At 33.1% G+C, this 9,533-nt stretch overlaps 1 non-coding gene across 1 annotated transcript; it reads right to left on the bottom strand.

Moving 5' to 3' along the window:
- Window positions 1-6,945: 6,945 nt before the first annotated feature.
- Window positions 6,946-7,061, bottom strand: LOC124922939. The gene has a single exon (XR_007097985.1). It is a non-coding gene; the product is annotated as a U5 spliceosomal RNA (small nuclear RNA).
- Window positions 7,062-9,533: the final 2,472 nt, after the last annotated feature.

Below are 9,533 nucleotides of genomic sequence, written 5' to 3'. Positions count from 1 at the left end.
ATCAAACACAGAACAAAACAACACCAGATTTACGTGGAAAACCCTCTCAACCTGGAGGGTAAAAAACCACGGGGCCAACCAGCAAATTTCACTATAAGCAAGAAACAGATACAAATGTTCTTCTCAACTCTAAACCCAAAGTTGAGGCATACAAACAGAGAAAACCAATTTCATTTAGACTCAAGCTAGTCTAGATATAAGACAACAAAAATTGGAACCTGAAGGTGAAAATGTAAGAGATCTACTACCTCCTTATCTTCTTCTTCCTCTGTTTCTTCTCCTCTGTTTCTTCTCTTCTTTGCAGAATGGCTTCTCTCTCTAGAAGTGATAGAATGAGCAGAATTCTTAGATTTTTCTTGTTTTATTAAATTCCTAATTGGGTTGGACCCAAAGGCCCAACATGTTTGTGTGGTTTTCTTCAAGATTGAGAGCACATTCTTGTTAGAAGCCTCGACCGCTTCATTGGTTTGCGGTGCAATATGAGAGGATTTGAGGACTTTGAACGAATAAGCATCAACCCACTTGGTGAAATAATTGATAGCAACTAGAATGAACTCATGACTATTGAAAGCGTAGGGGTGAATTTTTCCGATGATATTGATTCCCCATGTGGAGAATGGCCATGGAGAGGTCATGTTATAGAGAAAAGAGGCAAGAGTGTGTTTCTGATTGGCATAAATCTTTCATTGATGACATTTCTTGATAAACGCAATACAATCTTGTTCTAAATTTTGATAAAATTATCCTAGCCAAATGAGTTTTTAGCAATGGACATGTCATTCATATGAGAACCGCAATTCCCAACATGCACTTCTTCTATAATGGTGGTAGATTCTACATGATCTACACAAAGCATATTTTGTCCATCGAAAAATCTTCGATAGAGAGAACATGCCACAACCACATAACTAGTGGAAAACTAACAAAGGGCACAACGCTCCCTTTTCAATATAAGTTTGGATGGGCTCAAAACAAGGTTTACTTGAAACATCAGCATTATCGACCACTAGCTTCACATAAATTCAATTGCGTCTTTGTAGTATCTTGAGTGGCTTGATCTTGATTCCATCTGGATTTTGAGTCATTGCCGCAAGTGTAGTAAGGGCATCAGCAAATCGATATTGACACCTTGGAGCATGAATGAAAGTGACACTCTCAAACTTGGCTATCAATCGCATGAGGAACGAGTGATAAGGTTGATTATCGACTTTAACTTTCCAATCTCCACTAGCTTGTGAGATTACGAGGTTTGAGTTCCTGATAACTTCCAATACAAACTCCTTTCTCCTCATCTAACTTAATTCAAATAATGCAGGTTTCACACTAGCTTCGTTGTTGGTGACACTATAACCCAATTTAACAGAAGTATGGTTATACGTGCTAGAAGGATCAATCAAAATAATACTAATATCGTAGCCATGCTTGCCGGACGCACCATCGAACATCAGCCTCTATGCTTCAAATTGAATGGTCATAATCTCGTCATCTGGGAAAATCATCTCTTCGTCGTCATCTTCAACAGTAATTAGCTGATCATCTAGGAAATCAGCTAACACACTACCCTTGACTAATTTTTGAACGGTATATGAGATATCATATTCTGAAATCCTCATCATCCATTTGGTCAGACACGGCAAAAGAATGATTCTTTGAAACAAGAAACGAATGAGATCAAGTCTTGACACTAGCTTGATTGAGTGAGCTTGCATATAATGGTATAACCTCTTCGTTACCCAAGCTAGTGCCCAACAGACCTTCTCCACGGAATAGTAATTTAACTAATAATCAATCATCCTTTTACTGATGTAGTAGATTACCACCTCTTATTTGATTTCATTCTCCTGGACTAGCATTCTCCCCATGGATGAGTCGGTGATAGTGAGGTGAAGAATCAAAGGAACTCCTAACCTCAGAGACATAAGGATAGGAAGGGATTACAAATACGCCTTCACCTTCTCGAAGATATGTTAATAAGTATCACTCCAGACAACTTTTGATCCTTCTTCAAATCTTGAAGAGAGGATCGCAAGTGCATGTGAGCTTACTAATGTAGCGACTAATTTATTGGATTTTGTCCAAAAATTCACGAACCTTCGCTCATTTCGGGGTGTTGGCATGGCTTTGATGGCCGCAATCTTGCTAGAGTCGACTTCTATTCCTCTTTGAGTAATCATAAATCCCATCATCTTACTAGTAGTAACACCGAAGGTGCACTTCATTGGATTTAAACGAAGATGGTATTTCCGAATCCTCTGAAGGAATTTCTGCAAGTTCGCGATATGTTCAACTCGATTCTTAGATTTGACGATGATATCATCAACGTAGACCTTGACTTCCTTGTGGATCAAGTTGTGGAGAATAGTTGCGACTTGTGGTTGCTTTCTGATACGTAGCTCCATTGTTCTTCAGTTCAAAAGGCATCACTCGATTGCAAAAGGTACAGACCTCTGTGATGAGAGTAGTTTTTTCCTTGTCCTTAGGCACCATCGGGACCTGATTATATCCCGAGAAACCCTCCATTAATCTAAATTTTAAAAAATACATATTTGTTATTACTAAACAAATACTATTAATAAACTAATTAAAAAAAACTTAAATATACATTGTAAAGTTATTGCAAATCATGCTATTAAATGACTAAAATTATTGTTAAAATATAAGATATAAATTTTATATATATGACAAAATATATATCAAGTAAATTAAATATATAAATTATTTAAAAAATACCTATTAATTGCAAATGGTCTTCAAGATAAGTTTGTAAATTAAGTGTGAATATTTAAAATATATAATTGTTATGTATTGTAAAATATGTTCATTTAAAATTACTATATTTATTATTAAGATATATGAAATTATTGTAAAAATGTTGTAGAATATATGGCTAATTAAATTAATAAAATATAAAAAACATTAATTGATAAATTATTGAAATCATGTTGTAATAATAATTTTAAATATTTTTAAGAAATATTTTTACCAACATAAATGTTAATACAATTTTTGTTAAAAAAAAATGAATAAGTCATTATTAAGCAAATTCTTAATATATTATATTATAATAATTATTATAAAATAAATTATAAAATACAAAATCATAAATAAAATCTACAATGCAAATAATGTGGTAATATATATTATAATATTAATAATATTTTTCAATAATATATGTTGAAAGTTGAAACAAAATATTTTTACATATAAATATATTTATAAAAAAGAGTGACAATATAAATTATAAATTTTGTAACTTAAGAATAACATATTTGATTTGTGTAATACTAAATTAGTTCATAATTACTTATTTTAATACTTTTTCATTTGAAAAGAGCATTTTTGAAAACATCCTATTTTTGTAGTGTAATCTTGTACTAAGACAATCACAATTGAGAGATCTAATATTTGACTTAGAGTTGTTCATCATATTGTGATGTAATACTATTACGTTATTATCACCGAAAAATTGGTCGGCATTAAACATATTCTTTTAGTATGTTTTAAACACTAAGTCTATACCTATTTTTTTAAAACACGATATACTCAAATTTCTTTATCAAAAAATTTATTAATAAATTATAATTTAAATATTTTATTTATTTATTTTATAACAAAAGAAGACGATCAATCCAGCAAGAAGAAAGTCAGATCCTGGACCGGGTATGGCTGTTGATAATTCAAGAGCAGCTTAATTTCAATCTTTGATCTCAAAACAACTCAGTCAGAAACAACAAATAAACAACAGTTTTCAAATAAAGAAACAACCAACCTATAATAGTTTTGGCTATCCATCTGTAAATCTCTCAAGTACACTCAGGAGAACAATCATAAGAAAAAACAAACAGTTTATAATCTACTATTTGGGGGTGGGGTGTAAGTTAAGATATCACTTTAAGTTTTCTAGTTTCAGCTTCAGCTTCAGCTTCTTCTTCTTGCTGCTTTTGAAGAATAAGGCCATCTTGGGTTGCGGCTGGGTCAAGATCCCAACAGCATTCTGGCAGATCATCAGTCTTCTCTGCACCTCTAATTCGCCAGCAAGGAACACAATGTGAGAATCTCAACATTTACTTCTTCAAAACCCTACAAATGGAACCCTCATCTGGGTTACTCCCATTCACAGTCCTGTAACCATCTACTTTCACCGGTGGACTCATGCAAACCCCATCTTCTTCGTCATAATCCATCATAATTTCCATCATCTCATATTGATGCCTAACCTCAGAGGGGGTCTCCCTGTTCCATTCCGATGACCAGTTCTTGTATATGGCCCATATATCTCCGCTCCTAGGATAAATTCTAAGGCATCTTCCCCGTGTTGAGAAAGACTACAATGGAGCATGTACCTATGCTTTGAGAGCTCAGATGCTTTGTCCCAGCTTGGAGGGTATAAAAGAAATGAAAGCTACATTTGATGTTTATGCTACATCTGAGACAAAATTCAAAGGGGAAACTGATTTCTATGCAATTTTTGTCTAAAATCATCTGCCGTTAAGGTTAGGCTCATCAAACAGTTTACGTATATGTGTGGTCTACTTAACCCTTATTACAATAAAACTGTTGGGGCAGATGGGGGCTTTTAAGCTTCTATCGAAACATGGAATATATTGTCTTTCCTCAGTGAACGAACCGAGGAGGAGAGGTGGTGGTTTCTAACCAGCCTAGCACTGCCACAATTTCTGGCACAGTGGAGCTTCAATCAGTGGTGAGGAGGAGGGAATCAATGCCCATGAAGGTTCCTATCTCTGATTTTCACAATTTTGACAATGATAGGTCTAAGCAATGCTTTAAGGCGAAGCTGATATGGGCGATCTACGATGAAGAAGATGCTATGCCACGTCTGTACTGTCTGATTGTCTGTACTGTCTGATTGATCAAGTGATTTCAGTCTCACCGTTTAAAGTTGCAATCAGTTACATATATAATTTTTATTTAATTTTTTAAGGAGATAAAAAAAAGAAATAAAAAAGTTATATATATAGATGATATAATATATATATATATATTTAATATGAAAAAAAGATAAAAAAAGAAAAATGATATTAATAATATAATATATAATTAATTATACTATTATATTTGAAAATTTTGGGGCCACATAAAAGTGAGATAAAAGTAAGCACTAAGTAACTACATAGGTTGTTTTACCCCACGCCGACTCTGGACGTATGGGTACGAGTCACTGATTTGATTGTTGGTTCGGGTGCATGGACGCGGGTCACTAGGCATATAGTAGGAAGGGTCGCGGGTCAAGGGTGAACCGCAATTGTGGACTGATTCTGTGGGTTCAATGATCTTCTCTTTCCTCTAGGGGAACGTAAAAAACAAAGGGCTTTTCGGTAAGGATTGTTTGAAATTTTGAGAGAGAAAATAACGATTGATGATAATTTTAAGGTGATTATGATTTTTTTGGATAAAAACCTTAATGATACTGATATATATAAGTAAAAATAAATAATCATAATTTAAATATATAATATTTTAATATTTTAGTTAATGAATTGATAAATGAGAAGGAGTAAAATAATGTTTTATTTTTTTGATTATTTAAATAACTCAAAACCGAATCAGACCAAAGAAAATATCGAACTTACCGTTTTCCTCTTTTTTTATTTGTTTTCTTGCTAGCTGAACTTCAATCTAAATGACTAGAAGTCTTCTTCACAACATACTAAACATTCCTAGACTAAGCGAAGACGTCATTCATCTTGTATGGGTATGGTCAGAGCCTTGTCGGAGAAGACACGCCCGTCACCAGAAAAAGTGCATTGTTCAAATCAAACCAAAATCGATTTGGCTCTTTGCCAAATTGATCTCTAGTACATGTATGAACTTCCTGCAAGCATAACATTTAGAACTCGAATCAAATAGCTAAATGAGAATTCTAAATCAATCATAACATTTCTATAACATGATACTGAAGAATGAAGCAATATAAACGAAGCTCAAAACTTAAATGCTAAAAAATCTAGTTTAGTTTATAAAGTCAATTACAAGAAGATGGACATTTACAATTGATAGGGAATGCTTCCTAGAAGATTTTTAAAGCTTTCAGGGTGCTTGTCCTGCTTTACTCCACCTGAAAAAAAAAATATCAAAATGTTGGTTGAAGCTTTAATGGAGAATTGATATCCAAGCTCTCTCGCTTTTAAACTTTCCCACCCCTGAAATAAAACTCTATGATGCTTTTTTTAAATGATTCATGCAATAATATTATGAATGGATAGTGGTTTACACATAACTACAAAAACTTTAAATTTATAAAAAAAAAATCACACAAATATTACAAAATTAACATGTGCGGAGATCTTCCAAAAAGGAAATGAGCTCTCCGACTGAATCTACCGGCTTCCCACATCGAACATCATATAATGTTAGGATGATAGCATTGTGTTGGATCCGCAACGGTCATTTAAGATTGTTGAAAGATCTACGATTTCTCTCTAACCAAATTATCCACCAAATTATCCACCAGAAAATAATAGGGATATAACCTCATTGTTTCAAACCCGCAAATCTAGCTACCTCAATCCACGATTCTCAATACGCACCAATGATTCCCGACATAACCCAAAATATACCAGTAATACTCCAAATAATACACTAAATACCAGCGACACATACTACAACGTCTCCACCTCCTTAAGACACATACTACATCGACTAACTAAGATAAGACACTTACGTATGTATTTATCATCAGTTAGAATACCATTGTGGATCACACTTCTCTAACTAAATGATTGAGTCTTCCTGAGAGAAGGTGCAAGAGAAGATAAGGTCCCTAGTCATGCACAAAACAATTAGGCAGTATGTTGTCAGATAAAGAGTGAAATACTTTTATTTATTACAACATTTTTTAAGTATAATTCAAATAATACATTAATAAATAATATGAATTAAATTTTCGTAGATAAGAAAAATTCAAAGTTTAAACTCAATTGTAGGGTGCCTTAGATTAGAGGACCAAACAAAAATAGGTGTATGCCACGTATTGCAAAGAACACACGGTATTCTTTAGTAAAAGGCGAAAGAATAATTTGCTTTGTGTTCAGTGCTTGTCTTCGTAATTTTTTGAAATCACCAACTCCCCTCTTATAATAATATCGAATCTCTATTTTCACTTCATCTAACAATGTGGGACAACACACTTTTTTGTCATTATTGAGGCTAATGGTGTGTTTTCTTCTTTTATTTAAAGAATAGGATAATTCAATAATACTTTTAAGAATTTGGTACTTTTAACTATATATTATTTTATCAAAGGTTAATAACAAACTATTACAATGATTTATTAGTATAGCTCCAATAAAAAGAGTTTTATTTTTAACATTTGATTTTCACTAAAAACGCTTTAATTTGGATTGAAGTTATTACTATGATAGTGGTTATAACTCGTACTTTCAAACAAGGTATATGACTCGTATTTGATATTTAATAAACTTATGTTATAGTCATTATGACGAATGTTACTTAGATTAACAGAGGCATCGACACCTTCAAGGGAGTGTCTATGTACAACTCGGGTAACTCAAAACAGTTTGTATGCGAATGGAAATAACGACGGGGAGAAATATCGTCGCTATTGAGTTCTCCAGTCGATTCAAGTGTTGATGAAGGCGATACCTGCAAATGCATTCACCCTTAGTTTTGAAATCATCATTTTGTAAAACAATTATTATTACTAAATACTAACCTTCTAGTCTTACTCTTTCTTAGAATTATTGGAGAATAAGATTAGGAGAAGTTATTGGAGAAAACCTACAGCCACATGGATAAATGATTGTATCGTTAACTAATGTGGGCATTTTAAAACTATTCGTTCAAAATATAATCCTTCTGTTAAACAATCTACCTTGATATAAACCCTGATAACATTATATGGAAAAACATAATCTACTAATGGTGCGACAACAACTGTCCATCTGATCCAACAGACACAGGTTATATTTATCCATTGGTTAAAAACTAACTTTTTAACAATACTATGTAACCCCAGTTATGTTATAGGCATTTCCATTAATATAATATAAGCATAATGACAAAACATAATCTACTAATGGTGCGACAACAACTGTCAATCTGATCCAATAGACACAAGTTATATTTATCCATTGGTTAAAAACTAACTTTTTTAACAATACTATGTAACCCCAGTTATGTTATAGGCCTTTCCATTGATATAATATAAGCACCAGTGGTAGAATAGTTTCCAAACATTCCATTCACTTTAGTGACTAATACTCATTTTCTGTACCCTGTATAAAACTGATTTTATAAGTTTATACATATCAAACAAAAAAATACTCAATAAAGACAAGAAAGTACATTGACAGGTGATAGAAAATTAAAGGAATCCAATTAGGAACAACCAAAGAAGCCTTGATCGGGCATAACAATTGGGGAATTCATAACACCCTTCTTAATAAAACCTATATTAAATGTCACCATAAACAGGTAAAATTACAAGGAATTCATCCACCTCTTCCTTTCTTGAGATGATTCTCAATACCACTATACCAGCAAATACCAAATTCATATATATCCAAATTCGTCAAACATGTGCATACAACAAAAAATAAATCATTTCTTGTAGAGACGAACAATGTTAGGAGATCCTCGAAAAAGATATGTATTCTTAGACGCTAATCTAATACCATGACTTCTTTTGTTTGATGTCTGATTATAAACAACTTCTGTCTCAGTTTAATTGAAAGACAAATATACTATTTTGTTTGATTTATAAGGCAAATGCAGAATCCAAACACACGATAATGGACATTGCTTCAGCCCTAATTTGTTGGGATTCAAATTAGTTCAAGTTGTATCCATGTAGCTAAATCAGAATTATGTGACCACTTTCATCATCACACTTTTATGCAGGCACAAATATTATTACACAAACAAAAAAATCAAGGGAAAACATATTATGACTTGGGAAATTAAAGGTTGCGAGCTAATCATCTGGATTTTATACAAACTATATACATGTGAGTGCGCTTTTAAGTTGTAATTTGTATGGAGAGTACAACACCTCACTCATAAAGATGGTTCAACTAAATAAGTTGAATGTATACTCTAATTCATCCTTGAAACAAAAAAATATAACCATTTCTCACTCATAAAGATGGTTTAATCATCTAGTGCAGCGATAACAACCTAGCATCAAAATTCAACTAAAAATAACTGAGAAATCCAAAACACTACAAGAAGGGGAAAATCTATGAGCCAGACATGAAAAATAAAACCAGTGACCTAAATAAATTGCATATAAACCTCGTTGCATCCTTAAAACAGATAAGTAGAACCATTTATCACTCAAAAGACTTTCAAGACCCAAAGATGAAGGAAAACCCTAATGGTCGAAGAAGAATGTAACTAACCTCGTGGGTGCGACAATTTGGCTGCGGAGAGTCAAGGGATGATAGTGCAGATGAAGGCAAGCCCTAATGGTTGAAGAGGAATGTAACTAACCTCGTGGGTGCGACAATCTGGCTGCGGAGAGTCAAGGGATTATAGTGCAGATGAAGGCAAGC

This window comes from Impatiens glandulifera, chromosome 1, assembly GCF_907164915.1.
Source record: "Impatiens glandulifera chromosome 1, dImpGla2.1, whole genome shotgun sequence".
Taxonomy (NCBI): Eukaryota; Viridiplantae; Streptophyta; class Magnoliopsida; order Ericales; family Balsaminaceae; genus Impatiens; species Impatiens glandulifera.
The sequence above is the reverse complement of the archived record's forward strand: the minus strand, read 5'-3'. Positions and strand labels throughout refer to the sequence as shown.